The 21,138-nt window shown below is 41.0% G+C and overlaps 1 protein-coding gene across 2 annotated transcripts in view; it reads left to right on the plus strand.

The window, feature by feature from the left end:
- The first annotated feature begins 4,423 nt into the window (after nt 1-4,423).
- Nucleotides 4,424-21,138, plus strand: part of plxnb1b (plexin b1b) — a 108,926-nt gene continuing 92,211 nt past the window's right edge. The window contains exon 1 of one of the 2 annotated variants that reach the window (XM_051414891.1): nt 4,424-4,823. The gene's annotated coding sequence lies outside the window, so the exon portion shown is untranslated. The remainder of the gene's footprint in view (nt 4,824-21,138) is intronic. The other variant, XM_051414892.1, reaches the window with a different exon arrangement.

A 21,138-nucleotide genomic window follows, 5' to 3' on the forward strand; every position in this document is an offset into this window, starting at 1 on the left:
AGGGCGGGCCATGACTTTGCCAGCCTGGGGAAATGTAAATAGTACGGGTTCGCCATCTACTGGACAATACAGGTATTGTCAGAGCACAACCACCAGAGGTTGATATCTGTTCAGTCAATAGTCAATATTGTCTATATGAACAATGAAACAGGTTCCGCTCGGCTTATCCTTAACTTATCCTTTAATGAGCCTAGTAGGCTACCTCACTAATGATCTAAACACAGATTTTGCGTATATTGTATTTGTTTGAGAACATTTGTGGTGGTCATGTTGGCAAATAAGTTGAGCTTTATTAATGCCATTAGACAATGGCAGCTCTTATTCCATCTATTGATGAATTGTGGGATTGTTTTGTCAACGAAGTGTTTTGATCTTGGTTATTTTTTCTGACGTGTCATTGATTATTGGATATGATCATTGTTATATCCAATAATGTCATCAAGACTTCTGAATCAAGCAATCAGTGGGGAAATACATTCACAACACAATTAACTCCTGTGTTTATAGAAAGGCTACACAAGTCTGCCGGAGCATAATCCTGTATATTTATTATTATAATAGTAGGAAAAAGTTGGAGTTCATCTGGATCTGGATATAGATCAAAACATTTGTTTGTCTAATAGCAGCCACTATTGTCATTGTGACTGTTAGTTACACCTGTGATTTCAAATGTAATGCTGTGGAAAGGTCTATTTAAAAAGCAGTTTACTGATTTATCTGGCCAACTCTGCTGAATAAATTAATCTCTTCTATCTGGAACACTGGAAGACTTGTAGAGTCAACTTTATTGTCCCAGAGAGGAGATTTGTCTTCAATCCATTGCTACCGAAATGAAACATCTTAAAACATGAAAAAGACACTTGACAATGCAATTGAAACTGACAACATGGCAGCTTAAAGAGAAACTGCAATGATTAAAGTGCTTAGCAAAGTCATTTTGTGCTTTTCATTAATTTTGGTTTTCATTTTTGTTTTCAATTCAGTTTAGTTTCAGTTTATTGTTTAAAAATGTTTAGTTTTAGTTTTCTTTTTATTTGTCTCAATGTTAGTTTGGGTTTTTATCTGAATCCAGTATCGTTTCCGGAAGTTTAGTTTTTATTTTCTATTTAACTAAAATGTTTTTTTCACACAGTTTTAGTTTTTTTGTTTAGTTTTATTTCACTGTAATAACCTTGGTGTTGAGCAGTGTTGGGCTAGATACTCAAAAAAGGTTATTTGTTACTCATTACTCTATTCAAAAGTAATATAATTACTTTACTTATTACTCCCTGCCCACAGTATTAGTTACACTACTAGTTATATTACTTTTCTGCTACTCCCCACAAAATTGGTAACTGTATCCTTTCTCCCCAAAATTCAAACTTACAACGATTAAAATCCAGTTTGTTGTTTGTTCAGATCAAAGTATTGGAACATTTCCAGCTGCTGAATGTTTCCATCTTCCAAACTAGTTTCCTCCACGATTACAAAGATGAATCCAAGGATGTAATTGGATTGTTGTTAGTAATGATGTTATTACTGTAATTTATTGCTAGTAATGATTTACTTCCCCATTCTGGTGTTCAGTGATAAAGTGATGGTATATATAAGATTTACATTGAGCAGCTTGATGAGACAAAGCCTCAATCGGTTTGATTTGCTCTTAGGACAGGGAGCCAGTCAGACCATCTTGGAACAGGCCTGTGAATATTATATCAAACATTGTTCATAAGCAGACTCATGACTTATGACCATTTTGCTTTATTGAGTTGTTGTAGGTCAAATGGGACATGCAACCAGTAAGGAAAACAATATGGGATATCAACAGACGAATTAGTATCCTTTTAATTTTGTGCTAATCTAATCTGGTGAAGATTTGATGAAATTTGCCTTATGATAATATATTATGGGTTTTACAATAGCAACACAGTGGCACTGTGGAGCTATGGAACCTGGCTTGACACTTCAGACGCTGCAGCCCTTCTTGTCCTCGGCTGTGGCAGCAGCGTACCAGATGGTGATGGAGGTTGGAGGAGGTAGAGGACAGACTGAGTGACGGTATCCTCAGTGACTTTGGCAGGTTGAACTTCCTCAGCTTCCTACAGGAAACACATCCTCTGCTGAGCTTTCTTGGTGAAGAAGCTCATGTTCAGTCTTTAACTGTCTGAGCTCTGTCTGTCTGCTCAAGGTCACCAGATGGTCCACCAAACTTAATTTACACTTTTGGAGATACATGTTAACAAGCACACAAATAAGATGAACCTCTGATAGTTAGCAAGACATCTCAAAACCCATTATTAGAGGATTTCTGGGCCATGTTCTCAGAAACGTTGCCTCTTTTTTCCCAAACTATTGTTGGGGTGTTGGAGGAGTTGCCCTCTGATCCACTCCTACCCACACCTCCCCCAGCCATCCATCGCTTCCAACCAGTCAGCCTCCAAGCCTCCATCCCCCAACCCAGCCCAGCCCGCCAAGCTCCTCTCTCCGCATTGGTTTTCAGGGTGACGAGACCTAGAGTTGTGTGTGTGTATGTGTGTGTGAACTGAAGGGGATGAATGGCTCAGTGTTTTTCACGGGACATGAATACAGTGTGTTGCTCCTAAAAGACAGGCATGCTCATTCACACTCCGCTTTTCCACTTTTCAAACTCACGTCTGTGTCACCCTTCTCTGAATACAGGACTGTGCTGAGAAACGTGCACACACATCCACACAAATATATTGGATGCAACCCCTGTATCGTGATATGTATCGTATTGCCAGATTCCTGCCAATACACAGCCCTAATAAAAACTGTCATGTACTTGCAAGATGTTTGGTCAAAATCACGAGGCACAAGGTCTAACTGAATGGTTTGATGAAGATGAAAATGATGTGACTCATGTACCACCAGATCTCAACCCAGCTAAACACCTTTTTGGACCTGTGTGTCAGACAGCACTCTCTGGCACCATCCTTGAGAGAGGGCTTGTCTTTTGGAAGAATGCTGTTCCACCCTCCAGCAGGGCTCCACAGACGAAGAAGAGAATCGATGCCAGGGAGCACTGAAGCTTTTCTGGAGGCTCGGGTGGAGCAGCACCTCACTGAAGACTTCATAAGAAAAAAACTGGCATGATTCTCCTGGACTATAGATTTCAGTTGGGTGCTCTTGTCTTGGAAAAAAGGACTACAATATGTTTGTTTCCCCACAACAAATTGAGAAGAAGATTTTTTCCACCAAATAGATAGTGTCATTTTGGTGAAATTGATTAACATTTCATAATTTCTTTCAACAAACTGACAAAACAGTTGTCAAACAGCAAATTAGATGCCACTGTTGTCTTGTTAGGGGGGTGGGTTTTTAAGGAGTGGATTGGGGTTGCAGCTGAGTGGTCTCTGAAGTGAGTGTAGCTTATCTAGCTTCAGTCCTTATTACCGGAGAATTAACAGAGGGGAGATAAAAGGCTTGGTTACACAAGAGGGAGAGAGAGAGAGAGACCCTTCGTAAATGTGTGCAGTGGGTTTTGTGATCTCTGTGTGGTCCCCATTGATATGCGTGTGATGTCTCAGAGCGTAACATGTCCCCTGTAAGCTGAGGGGCAGATGAGGAGTGGACTCTGAATATCATCGAGCACAGGAAATATTTATAGCCTCAGTCATACCAGCTTAATGAATGCTTGTTTCATGCTTCAATATAGCTGAAGACTGGTGCTTGTTTGAATATAGCAAGGAAATGACTGTTGATGAAATGTTTACTGTATTACAAATGTCATTAGGAGCACTAGGAGGAGCCAGGGAAACCTGATTTTAAAAGTTGTCTTTATAGTGGGGGCGTGCATCACCAGGGATCCTTGAGAGAGATAATGTCAAATACACTTAAATCCATTGATCTATATCATAGCTTTCAGCATCCAAACCAGTCATCAATGTTGTTTCTCTTAATAAATAAAGTTATTGCTGTTAAGCATGTTCATTTAAATGGAGGTCTGTGAAGTGACAAACTTTGTGGACCAAGCCATGACAGCTGGATGGGCTGCATGTCTCCAGTTGGCCAGAAGGGGTCTGTCATGCACCAGTCATTTCTCCAGCAGCTAATGCTGCCTTCACACACTGGAGGAAATATTGGACGCTGCAGCACACATAAACAACACCACAGTGAAAACCTAAATATGACATGACATTATGTTCCGTAAATGCTCATGTTTACCAACCATAACAGTCAGTAACCCTTTATACCTGAGTATAGTCTCTCATGTTGTATTTGTATTGTATTTATTTTATCCTTATTTATCTATCTATGCACCACTGTTTCAAAATAAGATTAATTCAATGGTCTATTCATTTTAGTACCACAAATGAGACTTATTTTTCTAAAAGAGTACCTACTCTACTATCAACATTGGTTGTAGAAAATACGAGGGGCACATGAAGGCAGCATGATATATCCCCCTTTGCCAAACCCCTTTTTACGCCTGTGGAGAGCACCGAACCGTTCCCACCACTACTTACCGGCTACATGTGGGAGAGGAAACCTGCTGAGTGAAACCCAGCAGAGCTCACAAACAAAACCAAGCATTACTTTTTACTGCATGGAATAACTGCGCTCATTTTCCCCGCCAAGGCGTTAGGTAGCTGTGTGAACTAGTGAAAGTTGGATGCCCGGGAGGAAATTTAGCAAGTCTGGACTGAACGACAGTGGAATTTGTGATCTCGTAACCTCGAGAATTAACGTTATCAGTCTCGGCTAATGTGTCTGCGGTTGCCGACAAATTGGATACACTCAGTGAAAGCGGTGAAAAGTTCGCAGTAACGAGGAGAAGACCAGCGTTTGGAGCCAGTGACTGAGGAGTTGTACACTGGGGCCAGGTGAGTGGCACTGTGGGCTGTGTAGTCCGCCTCTACTCGGCGCATACACTCTTGCTCATATTTATCTCACTTAAAATTTGAACTGCGTATGATTTCCCCACTTTTTTTCCCCCCTTTATGACCGAGCTTCTGTTTTGAGAATGGCAATATCAACTAGGTCCTAACGTCATTTGAACAGCTTCTTACTTTAAACATATTTTCTGAATACTTTAACCCTTACTCACTTTGTTTTCATTCAGGCTTTTGCTTATTAACTTTTATTAGCCACACTAGCTAACGCCAAGTTAGCCCATTAAAGCGCAATAACTGGTAAACAGTGCTTCACAGGAGTTAGCTAACTTATCCAATCCCCATCCTTTAGGCGTCGGCGTCGTCTCCACCAAGGCACTAGCGCTAATGTTCAGTATTTAGAATAAGGTGTCACCAGCATTTAGCTGTAACTTAATGCAAAGTGATAAAAGCTGAATGTCCAGTACTGACGAGGGCTGACAAAGTGTCAAAATTCAACAACACAATGAGGAAGCAGCAAGCTTAAAGACCCCCTCCAGACAGCTCTACTGGAACAATAGTGTGTGTCTGGTAGGTTTTTTCCACACAAAAACATTTATTTCTGAAATAAAATCCTTTAAAAATCAATCTCCTCCTTCTACCTCATTAAAACTTCCAGAATCTCTGAATATGCAAATGTTGTTGATTTCTAAAGTTTCCCTGCTGGACACAAGATGTCTCCTCCTTCACTGTAAAGTCCATTCTCAGTGGATGTGCACTGGTGGCTTCAAGTTTCTACATCACACTGTACAAGTTGATACTGGACCAGGACTGACTTCCTAACTATTTGTGATGTCACAAATCATGCTGGTAGGCCCCGCCCCTTAAAATCTGATGTTCAATGAGCACAGAGAAACTTTCTACTTTCAGCAGATGAATGTGTAAAACATCCTTCTAGAGTCAAACTCTGCACAGACAGCATTCAAACAGCACACTGTAGGAACAAGGAGAAACACTGATTTCTGACGGGAGGGGGACTTTAATGTTACCTCAGGGCCATCAGTCTGATAGATATTTACTTCTTACATGTTTTTCTCTAACCAAAAACAGCTGGATTTTAAAAGTAGTCACATTTAGTCACTATAACACCCATTACCAGGGTGCAAATTAAATTAAATTTAATCAGCCACTGATTAGATTACCATTGTTTTCTTTGGCTGGTGAGTGAGGCAGACTCTTAACATCTAACGCCACTTGCATATTTTACCAGCGTTTGTTGCTAATTGTGTGCCACCATTTACCATGTGAGTGAGGATTGTAACAGGTCAGCAAGTTCTAAAAAAGTAGTTTTTAATCCAAATATGTCCTTATTTCTGTTTTGTGTGTGCCGAATTTGCCAGACAAGCTTAATAACTCATAAAAAAAAAGTCTTTTTTTTTTTTAATTTCGTTGAGTATTTGTTTGTCCACACATAATAATAAAATACATAATTGGTCATTGTTGATATTCTGTTCGTGACACAAACAGTGCTATGTATTGAAGACCAAAGAAATGTGTCACATAACTTCATCACATCTTAGGAAATATTTTATTTAGCAAGATTTATGTGCATTTAGTGCTGTATTCCAATCAAGGATGATTATTCTTCCAGTAAAGCATTGCTTACCATCCTCTCAAAAATATGTTTTTCTTGTTTCCATCCACGGAGAATGGACTTTACAGTGAAGCAGGAGACATCTTTTGTCTAGCAGGAAAACTATAGAAATGAACACACTTAGCATATTCATAGATTCTGGGATTTTAATGAGGTAGAAGGATTATTTTTTAATGTGGAAATTATACTTCTTTGTGGGAAGAAACATATCAGACACACATTACTGTTCCAAGACTATTTGTATATATGTCTTAATACATCTGGAGGGGATATGTAACAATTTTACCATCAAACGCACCACCTTCTTATAAATGTAACTGCATGTAAAGACAGTGTTACTATAAGCAACCAGAAATCACCAGGAGAGATTAGTGCTGTGGCTAACAATGACACTCTTTAAGGTCAGAGGTCAGATGCTGGTCTTCACGTTATTTTCTTAACACAGTATCATAGCGGTATTTCTTTGTGTTTATCAATATACACTTGGTTACAAGTGTCATGGCTGACAGTCCATCAGGGCGGCTGCCAGTGAGAGTGTATGACCTCCGTGTTTTTGTGTCCCATGGGTGATGGTCTCCTTTCACAGTTTAGTGCCTTCTTAAAGCACGACCATCTGCTCCTATTGCCTCATAACAGAATTGAAGGCTTAGTATAAGCCAGGAAATGAGATAGAATATCCCCTCCCAATGATGATGATGATGATGATGATGATTGCTCATTTATTTTGGATTGTCGGTAGCATTGGGAAATCTAGGATGTGCCCAGACATTGTGCCTGCTTGTTCCTGTGCACGCTCACATGATTGTCTGCACTTTAAAATGAAAACCAATTTTTCTGGTTTTCACATTTATTGTTTTTTTTGATAAAACACACCATTAATGCAATGTATGGTTTTTAAATTGCAGCTTTTCAAAAATAAAGAGAGGCTGTAGCTACTGAAAATTGGTCATGTGTGACAAGTAAAGGTTCCCATTGCTTCCTCAAGTCAAAACTGTGGTTCATGTGTGGCTATGAGTGTACGCAGTCAGAGATGATGTTTAAGTGGAGTCTCAGAGATTTAAGTGGAGCACATGTTTTCATTGCCACCGAAGGGAATGTTCATTAGCCGAACTAGTAGCCAGCACCTTCTTGTACTTGTACCTGGATAAAGTCAGACACCAGGACCCAGTGCTGTCTGGACTTGTAAAATGATCTTTGACCCAGTGTGTAAATGCCGTCATTATGGTGAGCGCATTTGACCTTTTAACGGCTTGACCCACAGTGACCTGAGGTGGAAAGAAATAGAATTTTAAAAGGGTGCCAGATAAATGAAGAGGACTATTTGTTTCAGTCATTCCAGTCTACAAAAAAATGTCTGGTTTTCCAAGGAAAATGATGAAGTAAAGGTGAATTCTGTTGTGTTGTATTAGTGGCGAAGAGTTCAAAAGCTGCACTTTAATTAGCTGATTTCTCAATATTCTTCTAAACAGATTTCTTATATGGAGTTTATTTCACGTCACTAATAAGTAGCATCTTTACCGATGCTTTACAGATTGTGACAGCAGGGGTGATAAAGTGCTTCTCCATCAAACAGGATTCACCTCACAAATCCTTTCACAGTCAAGGTGCCAAAGGTCAAAAGGTGAAGGGGGTTGGGTGTCGACTTCTCTTGTTTTCCGTGTCTGGCAGCTGGAGGGACTGCAGGGAGCATGTGGTGTCGAAGCCTTTCGTCACTACCCTGTTAACCAACCAAACAAATTCCCTTAATGCAAACGTTACTCAACCAGCGCCACCAGCCAAAGTGAAGCTACAAGGACGAACGCTGTCTGAGACCATAAGGGAACACTCTGATTTGTCTTGCTTAGCACCTGCTGTGACATTTATGCTGTCATTCTGGTAATGAACAGGTGAGGGGACGTCAAGGATGGGCCGAGGGTTTGATAAACTGCAACTGGCTGGTGATGGCGCTTGCTCATCATCTTGGCTTTTGTCAAAGTATCTGTGAACATTGTCAGGTCAGAGCTGTCACCGCAAGGCGCCAAGTCAGATGTGGTGTAGAGAATAGTACTGTAAGGTGAGGTGAAGAGCCAGCCTTTACATAGACAGCCGAGATGTGATATTGTTTGAATATGGTTTCTCCTGGGCACTTAAACTGTTGCACTAGAATGTGAAAAATGACAAATAGTTATGTAAAGAATCGAAAAAAATAGGGGCTGAAGGGCTGTGAATGTTGGAATGTTGTTTTCCCCCAATTCTGATGTCAGAAAGGTATGGGGGCAGGGGGTTTTCCAAGCTATTGGACCCGTATCCGACAAGCAGAACTGCTTGGATTGGATTGCCATGGATTGTCTTGATGTGTTAAGGTGAGAGTTAGGCCTTTCCCACCAACAGAGAACTGGCTTTGGTCTGCTTCGTGCACCCTTGAGTGTTTCAATCAAAAATAAATAGGTTCACAATCCAAAAAGTGAATTTGAAGTTGGGAAGTTGGCAGGTTTTCCTTTGGGACGAAAGTGGGTATTTGATATTGTACAGGTTGTTCCGTATTGTGCAGCACCCTCTGTTGATGACTCTTCCGATTACAATGGTTCTGCTCGAAACTTGTGGAAATGCAGGCTGGTTTGCTGGAGAGCACCACAGTTCCAAGAGTCAACCAAAGCTAATTAGTGGAATAACCGTAGTGTTTTCTTTCGTGGAATTACTCAAAATCGGGTTAAAATTTGTGAAACATTTGGATGGAACACACATGAGCTTTTTGCCCCGCCATCGACTGAGGACCTTTCTAACAGCTATAAATATAATATATAATAGAATATAAATTTGTTTCACTTTTTAAGAATAACCCAGCCTTTCCACCTTTAGTATCACTGAATCTCAATTCATGCCATTTTCTGATTTGATTAATATTGTCCAGAAAACGGGTGAAGTCAGCTGAACATTCTCTGTAACCAGTGAACATTCTCCTTAACCAGTTTTTATCTTTCCCATTTGACAGCACAATCACCCCAAAGGAGATCAAAGTCCAAGTTATCTGCAATGGCAGCCGAGGTTCAACATGTGAACGCTGGGCTTGCCCGGCAGGGGTTGAGGGCTCCTCCACTCCCATGGCCAGATTAAATACTCAATTTAATTATGTCACTGAGCATTAAGTCAGTAACCTTATCAGAGTGGTCTGGCTGTTTAATGGGGCTTTGTGAGGCAACAGATGCACTGAGATTAGGGACAATATGCTGGTGGTGCAAACCCTGAGCAGAGGGATGAATGACGGCCACGGAACCTGATATGAGGTGCCCCTCCTACTAGATACCACCACCACACAGTGGGACACCTCAAGATAGCGGGCATTAAATATAGCCTCATCTGAGGACATTATATCTGATTGTCAGTGTAGTGGGGGGAATTATTTTAATGCATCATTAAATGAAGTTGGTAGTTCCATGCACTGTGGTACATTTGTTCTGTGCTGTAGTGGAGCTTGATTATGCACATTTGTACATACAAACATTGAGATAAAAGTAAAAAGACAACTCTCAGAGGGGTGATTTTGTTTTTTTGCATATTAATGTTGAGTTTCAGGCTGAATAAAGAAATCCCCGAAAGTTACGGCAGCACCATGAATATATGATGGTTTCCTGTCTTTTTATTGCTACTTGGTAGCCCCGTATAAGGAGTGCTGTTGTGCCTGGAGACGCAGACTTGACCGGCTGCCCGCTCCAGTTACTGGTAGTCACATTTGAACTTCCTCACATCTCACTGCATATTGCTTACGGTGAACATTACAACTCTAAGCCCCAAGCTGGACAGAATGAAGCTCCTGTCTTTCCGTGTCCATTATCTGAATCAGCAAAGCCTTGGGGTTTTTTTTGGGCTGAGGATTTTCTTTGATAACAAGAACAGCGTAACACTCAGAGGATTCTCAGAGGATTTAATTAGACAGGGTAGCCTGTTCATTATTCACATATGTAAATGGAGACCCAGATACATGCAGTGCCGTGGATTGTAAAATAGATTTGAGTGTTGAAATCCCTTTGAAGCAGCGAGTGAAGTGCTCTGTAAGAGTGTGAATTATTAACTCGTCAGGGTACGCTGCATGCTTCCACCACATGCAGCTCATGGTGTGTGTGTGCTGTACAATTGTTCTGTTATGAATGGAGCTGGTGTGTTTGCCTAAGGTCAATGTTGAACCATGAGTACACGTAATGTGATGGTTTACCCAGGCGCAGTCTTCCTCCTGAGCTTCAGATGGACTGAGAACTCCAAAAGAACTCTTTCACTCACTAATATTATTGACATACATGATACTTGAAGGGATTTGTGCATCAAATGTCTAACTGAACTTGAATAGCGATGGGAATTGAGAACCAGATCCAGTAGAGAACCAGTTCCAAATTGTTTATCTATTTGAATCGTATGCCACCAAGCTTATCAGTTCCCATTATCAATGCGTGGCTTCATTTCATGAAGGGACTCAAACTACTATAACTCGATAATAAAACAGTTGAGTTGGCGCTAAAAACCTGTGACCACAGAAAACTGATCAGGAATCAATAAGGGAATTGACCAGGAATGGGACAGTTTGAACAAATATTATAGAACCCATCCCTTAACAGGAATTTTGAATGAATAAATGTTCCAATTGCTACAACAAAGCATGCTGAATTTGCTACAGCGAGGGCTGTTGCAGAGGAGGAATTTCCCCCTGCAGTGATTTAGGGTGGCTCAACAGCGCCGTATGCAATATTATTGCCATTTTTGTTGTTTACTTTGTGAGGGGTACAGTGGTACAGTGTTTAATCTCAGTACCTGCTTGTACAAATCACCTGCACCGTCCCTCCTCCTGCCTCCTGGGTCTGTGACTCTTAACACACTTAACACCTTCAGCTAAAATTCACTTCTTAAACCGAAACCCTTGGCGAGCCAATAGACGCAAACGCCATAGCCGTGCCGAATGGGGATAATTAACGTACCAGTCTGCGTTTTGTTTCCAATCGGGAGTTTTTCCACAGTGAGTGAGGCAGAGGCAGTGTGACCTGTGTGGTATTGTAACCCTGGCTGTAAACTGAAGGAGTAGCACTGCATTTCAAACCGCACCCCTGCTGTGCCGAGTCTCTGAGAGAGGCTTTGTTGTAGTGAAAAACAAATACTGAACATGACATGTTGATGTGACGTCACATGCAGTTGTGGTGGTGGCTTGCCATCCCGTGCGGTTGGCTTCTCAATTGCACAATATTTCATTATTGCGGTTACCATGACAGCATGAGCTACAGACTCTATCTTATTCTTTATAGCAAATTATACTTCTGAATCCACGCAGCCTATATACATGTCAGTTTCTGTGCACACCATCCTTGTGCAGCCCAGAATTTATGACTGTATGCACGGACCTTGTGTGGCGACATGTGTGACTGCGTCCCTGAATGCCGACACCCTGTGTCGTAGAAACACTATCCCTGTCCATGTCCCTGTCGGCCCCTGAGCCCGTTTTGACTCTCCGGGTCTTGAGGCTAATGGGTATCATTGTATTTAGCCATCCGTCATACCAATCCTCACCACTGAAGGAAAGCCTTTAAAATAGGAATTTACAGTGAAACACTTCTAGAGCAGGCTGCATACATGCTGCCTCTCCCTCACTCAGATCCCCCTACAGCCTCCATACACCACTCTCTCCTGCAGAACTCAAACAATTTCATCTTATCCTTCCTGTCCACAATTCATTGCTCCTAACTCAACACTCGACACTTCTCAGTATTCCCTTGTGACCGCATTCATGCATACCTACGCTCCCGTATCATTTCCCATCTTTCTGTGGAGCTGAAGCAGCCGTTTGTAGAAGGCCCTCAGAGAAAGAGGCCCGGCTAGTGAGATAGGGTGACATGCATGAGAAGGGCTTTGTCACTGCGCTCGCAATGAGAAGATGAGACCTCCACCTGGGGGTAGGTGATGGTGGAGGGACTAATGACTAATAATTCAAACTTTCTAACCCTAAACTTAACATACTGTTCCTAATACACAGGTGTAGTCTGCGCTGCATATGGGTGGCTGTAGGGATAGGGTTTCTGTTTCTGTAAAGGTCCAAACATTATGCCAAAAAATAGAGCGTAATCCTGGGGGCACCTCTATTATAGCAGCTTAGTAAACAACTGACAGTCTACCTCCGTGTAGACAGTACCACAAAAAAGGAGGAACTTAGTTGATGCAGTTTTTCTTGGACTTGTTTTTCATTTTGATGATACTCTTTGATATAGAATAGAGATGGGATAAGCTAAAGGTCCAGTGTGTATCATTTAGTAATATACAGTACGTCATTAAAAAGGGAGCTATACTATGTCATAAAACTGTATTATTTTTATGCTTTTGGAAGCTAAGTGGTTATGGGTCAGACAACTATGGTAGAAGTAGAGTGGATACTGGTTTGGTTTTAGGTTTACACTGGCCGGATCGGTGCCCCCAAACAGTGTCTTGCACTTCAGACCACATCGTTTTTTTAGTTTGCTCCACTGTGTACCTTATGATCCTTTTATTTTTATCACTTTGTCTCATCTGTGTTTTGCACCCCCATTTGTGCCAGATGCTCAGAAATCTTTTATTTTCTAACCACTGAATACAGCTCTCTCTGATGAGGACTTGGACATTTTTGTGTGACCATTTTATAAAGTGTTGGCTGCTTGATACAGATGCAGTCGTAAAATTGGTGGTTACAGTTGTTTTTGTCGTAGGATTGGTTAGTGCCGTTTTAGAGAGAACACATCTGCTCGACAAGTCACGATGAACAGCCCTGCCAGCAACCCCTGAAAGTAGCTGGGACCTGCATTTAGCATCACCTCCTGGGCAGCGCCCAAATGTATAGTTCCACAAAGCCGTCCTCAAAGCGATGGGGGAACATTGGAAACAAAAGCAGAATCTGAGACAATGGCTACATGTCACATTACATGTTGTTAAGCTCCTACAGTGGAAAAGGACTGTTTGGCAGCATGGCATAGCACCATGCTGGAAAATGGCTACAAGTGAACCGCTGCCAATACAGCCGCACCCCACAAAAACATCCTTGCTCCCAAGGTCTAAAACTCAGCTAGTGTTCACAGCTTTAGAACACACCACACACATGCACACATTTCACTTTGGGCTGGACTGCACATGCCTTACTTTTTGGAAAACTGATCCAGAATGTGCAAACAACTTGGCAGCACACAACATAAACAGGGCTGTGATGGTTTCCTCTTTGCATTTTCTGCACCTGCACATTCCTGAGCGTACTCCACAGTGATGCTACAATGCTATTTGCATGTAGTTTGCATGTTTTTTTTTTTACACATGTTGGTGTTGAATTTTGCTGTGCTCGGTCTTACAGCTTTGGAAAGGGGTGGTCTGCAGGTCTAGTACCCCCCTTCTCCTTCTCTCTGCAGGGGGGCAAATAGGGAAAGTGGCCCTGCCTCCTTTGTTTCTTTTGTTGAAGAGGAGGCTGAAAAGACCAGCCAACCAGAGAGGAGGGGGACTGTGAGGAAAAAGTGGGGGTTAGAGAGGTGAAGGCATACCTCGAGGAGGGGGTTGTGAGGGTGTCTCCTCCCCTGTGTGTCAGTGTGAAAACAGCTGGTGTTTACTGCAGACTGCTTTTCTGTTTCCTCAGAGGAAGGACAGGTGAGTGGGTGTGGCTGAGGAGGAGTGTCCACCATCTGGGAGACAACCTCCAGGCTCCGGCATCCAAACAACTCCTTTGAAAATAAACTTTGGGAAGTTTACCTCGAAAGTCAGTCATGCGTTTGTGGGAACATTTTAATTCTGAAAGTTTCTGGGCAGATTCAGAGACTGGTAATCTGTGTGAAATCACTTTTCCCCTCTCTGGATTGTTCTTTGCATTGCATGGCTGCAGTCAGACAGGTGGCCATTCATCCTGGCTTATGATTTGAAATGAATGGACTTAGAAGCGCCCTTGAAATTGAATATCATTTACATGACGTCAGGCAGCTAGCATTGGTTTTTGACTGCAGAGGCAACAATACAAGAGGCATCTGCTGTGGTGACACTAGCTGGGTTTTTTCTCACGTGTGTGTTTGTGTGTTTGTGTGTGTGTGTGTGTGTGACTTTTTGTGGTGCGCAGGCTAGCGTGAAAAGCAGCATTTTGAAATACCGACAGCCGACTGTTGCCAAGTGGCAACCATGAAAGCTCTTAGAGAACAGTGAGCGCTCAGTTTCCCCAGAAACGCCCTTTTTTTCAAGACAGCTCCCCCTAAATGGACTCACCCCCTCCTTTAACTCCCTTTAAATGCCCTGGGGGGAGGGACCCTCTGTCCTGGGAAAAGGGGGGTTGCTATGGAAAGCCAAAGACGAATGTTGGACAGGCGTGTTAAAAGTTCAGGACCTTGGCCGGCTGCTGGTGGACCCCACCGGGACAGAACAATGTTCCTGGGACGTCTGAAACTACCTTACCTAGCTGTAGGTATGCAAGCTCAATATCACTGTTTGTGGCAGAAGAGAAGCCGTGCCCTTTGGAATGATACAGTGAGCTTTAAATTGGTCTCATAAGCAATGGTCATAAATCTTTCCCAGCCCATAGTGGGTCATGTAAAAGCAAAGACAACTAAATTTATAGTTTAAAATAATCAGAAGTGCCTCTGTCAATTTGGAATTGAAGCAGTTCAAAGCATGTAGCCCTGCACGTATCAGATTGTTTTATTTAACATTGCAGTGATTTTGAGTTCTTGATCAGTTACTCTATTGAATAGAGTTTTATTTAAAATTGCTATATGCCCATCACAAGTAACCAAAGCTCAAAAATCATACAAACAAATTAGAGCTGATCATCTCCGCTGCTCTAAAGAACGATATAGAAAATCTATCTATCTATCTATCTATCTATCTATCTATCTATCTATCTATCTATCTATCTATCTATCTATCTATCTATCTATCTATCTATCTATCTATCTATCTATCTTTTTGAGTCATTTTTTTTAAAGACAAATTCTCTTATTTCAGCTTCTCAACCGTGAATATCTTTGTGGATAAAACAAGATATTTAAGGATGTCCCCTTGGGCTTTGGGAAACACTGATCAACGCTTTTTCTACTAACTAATCAATGATGAAACTAACTGTTAGCTGTAGCCCTGATACAAATTGCGTATTTTGCCAATTAAAAACTTCCGGTAAATAAAATTGTGAAATAAAAGTTAAAAAAATAACCAAATAATTGCATGCAGAATTTTTTAAACGTTGTATTTGATTTGTGTTATCTGGCTACAGGCTACAGGGAGTATAGAGAGCCCTCAAAGATACTAGAATGAATAACCGTGGCTTTGGGGAGGGGCCCATAGAGAATGCCTACACACAGGGTGCAGAATTGTGTGCTACACCCCTGGGTACAGGAGCTACTGGTGACCTTATGTTATCCTGTTAAAGTGTCACTTACTTGTCATTCACAGACAGTAGACCTGTCGCCTCAGCAGAGCAGTATTTTTACAACCTGCCTATCATGTGTCTTCTTACCGTGACACTTCCCGTTGGTTCACACTCCCAACAGAGGTCAGGGGTCATCCTTGCTCTGACACGATACTCCCCCGACAGTACCCCCCGAAGCTTTTAACCTCACAGAGGTACTCGGACTCATGTTTGTATGAATATGTGACTGCATCTGTGTGTTTGTGCGTCTGTGTGTGAATGTGAACGCCCTGTGAGCCCGCAGTGTTTCCTGGCAACCTTTGCCACTCGCTGGTAAGCTGAGCTGTGGCGCGCAGTGTCCCAGCATACAGGCTGCTCTGTTGCCCTCACTGGGATGGATTTACAAGGCTTTGATTTAGGCATTCCCTAAGCCGATTCAGAAATTTTGGTTCCATTCCTCGTTTACTGTACTGTAATCCTGGTGAATAAAACCAGAACCACACTGCGAGACTAATTCACAGTCCGGAATATATGCTGTGTGTCCGCACACGTTGCATGGCCTGTAGCGGTGTAAAAGTTGTAACAGCCGAGCTTACAACATACTAGACCTTTTTTTTTGTGTGTGTGTGTGTGTGTGTGTGTGTGTGTGTGTGTGTGTGTGTGTGTGTGTGTGTGTGTGTGTGTACACCAATGAGCCTTGAGGCAGCTTTCATAAATAACACTCTCTTCATGTTATTAATGGAGAGCTTAAGGCTTTTTTTTCTTGCTTACTAGGAATAATCTTTTCCACCCGCTCCACCTCAGTAGCCTTAATCTGGCTGCAAATGAACCAGGCCTCTGTTTCCTGGGTTATGGAGCACTCTGAGTGGTGGGGGTGGGGGGTTGTGGGTGTGTATGTGTTAGTGTGTGGTTCACCCCACCTCCAAAGTTCATGCAACTCAAACAGCAGTTTATAGTGCGAATATGCAAGAAAGTGTGGGTGTTGTGTGTCAGGTTAGTCCACATCAAACTGTTGTAAACGCTCTTCTTGCTGCTTCACTTGCAAAAAATTGTGTTTTAAATCAAAGTGTTATAATTGATTACACCACACTTACACCACAAGTGCAGTCTGATCACACAAAGAACTATTGTCTCTGTTCTTAACTGTACCACCTGGTCTACCTTCAGGGATCTTCTCTACTGCATGCTGTTTGATTTTCCTCTGTGTCTCTCTCTCTGGGGGCTAGCTAGCGTATTAGCATAGAATACATGGGCTGGGGTCACAAAAGTTGGTTGTTTGTACATTTATTCATAGTTCCTTTTTGTTATAGTAATTCTCATTCATGTTTCAATTAGCTGCCGCTGTGTTCCAGTTTAATCTAATGTATCAAAAATTATGAAAAAGGTAGCTCCTCTGAAATTCAAAGTAAAGAGGATAAATACTCACGTTTCCCTTTTTTATCCACTTGAGGTTGTAGGATCCTTCTCAAGATGATCCTACTATGAAAATAAACAGGGTTTATTCAGAGTATCCTTTACTGCCATTAAGTATAGGGTCTTAATAGTGAACCAGTGATGGCCAGAAACAATGTAATGGGTAATTTAATCAGTTTTAAAGGTCCAGTATGTTAAATGTAGGAGGATCTATTGGCTCAAATGGAATATAATATTCATAGATATGTATTAAAGGAGCTATGTGTAAGAACTGGTTACCTGTCAAATTCATACTCCAAACAAACTGGGGGCAGCATCACCACAGTTGGGGTGTCCACACCTATCACCACATAAAGGAAATGCACAGTCCATCCCATAGGTTTCTCTCTCTAACAGCTAACTCCGCAAACAATGTTAACACGTTCAATGATGTGATGATGATACATTTAGCTACCTTTTTATAAGCTAGCGTTGGTGTTTACAGCTGTTTACAGCTGTTTACTCCCCAGTTTAGAAAAAGACTGTCACTGACTCCAGTGGTGGAAGCAAACGCCAGCGTTAACTCTTGCCAACGTGGTTCATTGCCCTCGGGCAGGGCTACTTCTTCATCCTCTTAGTTGGACTGACAGTAAAATGGACGATGCAGTGACTCACTCTAGAGGTACAAAGTGGTATGACAGGATCTTTGACATAGCATCAAAACTGTTATTTCTCCACATTCTGTTGATCATTTTACATCATTTTTGAATGTTTTCTCTGTCTTAGCATCAAAAATACTTGACTGACTATTAACATTTTCCATATAAGATTTTTTGTTAACAAAGAAATTAAACAGAATAACTAAACTTATGCAACATAATTGGAGCCTTAAAGGATCCCCATCCATGTGTTATCTGATACTACCTATGGTTTGACTGGAAACCACTCTAGTGATGGAAATCTAATCTAAAACATATTCTGTTATCCCTTATTTGAATCTGTATTTGTTGCAAACATTTTTCCTACTCCTGTGCTGTCTTGGTGACAGTCGGTAGATAATCTCAGGCCGTATGCCATTAACATTCCTTCCATTGAGCCGTCAATGCAACCCAAGTCCTGGGACCTACAGGGATCCTGCTGATAAAACCAGATCCCCCCAGAGCTGGTAGAGATGCACAGTGGACTGTTGTGGTCACATCATATTGATATGGTGAAGAAGTATTGTTGCATAAAATACTTGATATACTTGATCATAGAAAAGTAGGCAAATTTCCCCTTGTAATAATTCATATGTTTTCACACGAGTCAGCAAAGATTTCAAGGATTCACTGGCTGAAAAACAAAGTAGCCTTTCTGCTACACTATTATAATACGATTTGCTGTTATTTGTCTGCATTTCCTCTGGTTATTGCAGACATGTGGAAAAGGCGTAGTGTTTAGTTATACATAAATCAGCAGAGGTAATAAAAGTGTGTCTACAGGCGAGTCCTAACAGTGGAAACCAAACACATGGTGCTGCTGCAATAAAATTAAAAATGTCATTATCATTGGCTGAAATAAACATAAAAAACTATTTTGCATCCTTAAAATCTACCCGACTCGGCTTCCCCTCATTTAGTTTCTCATTATGTAGACAAAGAGCAGGGCAGTAAAGTGTTGGTGGTTTACCTCATGTGTTACTCAGCAGGAACGATGATCAGCGAGGAGAGCCGTTAAAGTTTTATAGCACAAACTACCCCTCCTGTTTTGGCATTATTGCTGTGTTTTACAGAAACACATTAGACATTGTTTCCACTGGAGTAGCTCAGGCTGATTATCCTGTGTCTTAACTCTCACTTGTTTGAGAATGAGCTAATGATACCTTCATCTGCACGTTGTCTATTATGTGATCTTTAGTTTTTCTTATTTTTCTTATTGATCCTGGTCCAGTATGAAACTTGAAGCCAGTGAAGTAGGAAATGCTTGTTGTACAGCAGCATTTATAGATTCTGGATTCTTAATAAAGGAGGAAGAGTAATGTAATGTAATTTCAAAGATTTTAACAAGACAACCAAACTTTTTCTAGTAGTCATTAGATTAAGCCAATAGTCGTTGCATGTTAATAATACTAATTTTATTATTTTTAATTTTTAACAGCCATGTGTTAAATGCTAATGGGAATAGGGGTAATGATTCTGAATGTGTTTGAACAACAAGGACAACAATGAGACTGAACATTTAGTGAACACAGTATAACATCACACAAGTCTTGTTCAAAACATGGAATAAATAACTTCCAACTTCACAAAATTAGATACTCGCAGACTTATAAATACGATGCATGATGTGTAACATTAACAGTTGCTCAGCCATAACAATATGACCACTTGGGCTTGGGCACTTTTGATAGGTACTGACCACGCAGACCGGAACACCCACAGCTGCAGGTTTGGAGATGCTCTGACCCACCCACAAAAATGGGCCCTTTTTAAAAAACACCAAAACCCCACCCCCCCCCTTTTTTCCTTTTTTTAAAATTAATTTTAAAAAAAAAATTTTTACCTTCCCATATCCCACCCACTGACAGGAGCCATGATAACCAGATACCCAGTGTTATTCACTTCACCTGTCAGTGCTCTAATTTTGGGATTGGTGTAAACTGTTAAAACATGTCTGTTTCGATCCTTAAGGCCCTGCACACCCAGAGGTCTTTTGGTTATATGGGCAAACTAGACCTGCTCAGGTTAAGGTTGAGCTATGCTAAAAAATTAAATTTCATTAAAGTTTTTTCGTGTTCTTTCCATTCTTGAAAAAAATAATTTTTAAATTTAAAAAAAAAATAAAAACTTTTTTTAAAAAACACACAAAATTTAAAAAATAAAAATTTTATAATTTAAAAAAAAAAAAAAAAAATTTTTTTTTAAAAAATTTTAAAAAAAAACCCCCCCCCCCCCCCCCCCCCTCAAAAAAAAAAAAATATAAAAAAAAAAAAAAAAAAAAATTTTTTTAAAAACTAAAAAAAAAAAATCCCCCCCTTTTTATATAAAAAAAAAAAAAAATTTTTTGTATGTGGTTGCACCACACCAGTTTGTACCCTACCTTTATAAAATGAACTTAGTGTTGTCTTATTTGTACATTTTCAGCTATCCATGTGTTTCCTGCACACATCATTAGCACTGTGAAGTGTATGTGTTCAACACAGATGTCCCAATGAGATCCATCTGGAGTGGATTTCGGTAGCAAGACCTCCACATGCAACAAGGCACTCATCAAAAACACACACACTCCTGCTATCCAGAGGCTCAGGCTCATTCCCCTGCATCAGGGGTTAACACAAAATATGTTCAGCTGTGAGTCCAACACAACTGGGACTTTAACGCAACTGAAATGTTTTCAGATCACTCCCCACAGATATCACCTCCTATTTCATGTTACCCTCTTGATGTGTGATGAAGCGAGATGGAGGGAAACTGGCATGACAGGTTTAATTGAAGCCATGTAGAAAGCTCTCCATCTTCATCAAGATAATCTCCTTTCTTCCAAATTGACCGATGAATTAATCAGACCGGTCCACTGCATGATTGTACCAATCTAACCTGACTGCAACAGACTCATATGGGAAGGTGATTGGATGAAACATCTATCTGTGACCTCTGAAACATCTTTTCCATGGAGGAAAGCCTTCAGTGCTGTTCTTTGCTCTTCTTCAAATGAAGAAATCTCTCCAGTTTTGATAGAACTGATGCTAGCAGTATCCATGCTAAAATCTTTAGCAGCCGCCATTGTTGTTTGTGAGCAGTCACTTCTCACACACGCTGACACACACACACACACATATGATCTTGTGATGCCACGCAAGGTTGACACCAATCAGCATTATAAATGTTAAACTAAGGATATAAAACCTAAAACTGAATTTTCAGGAACTCTGCTGATTGACCTGTACTTCAGAC

The sequence above is a fragment of the Dicentrarchus labrax genome, unplaced genomic scaffold (genome assembly GCF_905237075.1).
Source record: "Dicentrarchus labrax unplaced genomic scaffold, dlabrax2021, whole genome shotgun sequence".
Lineage (NCBI taxonomy): Eukaryota > Metazoa > Chordata > Actinopteri > Moronidae > Dicentrarchus > Dicentrarchus labrax.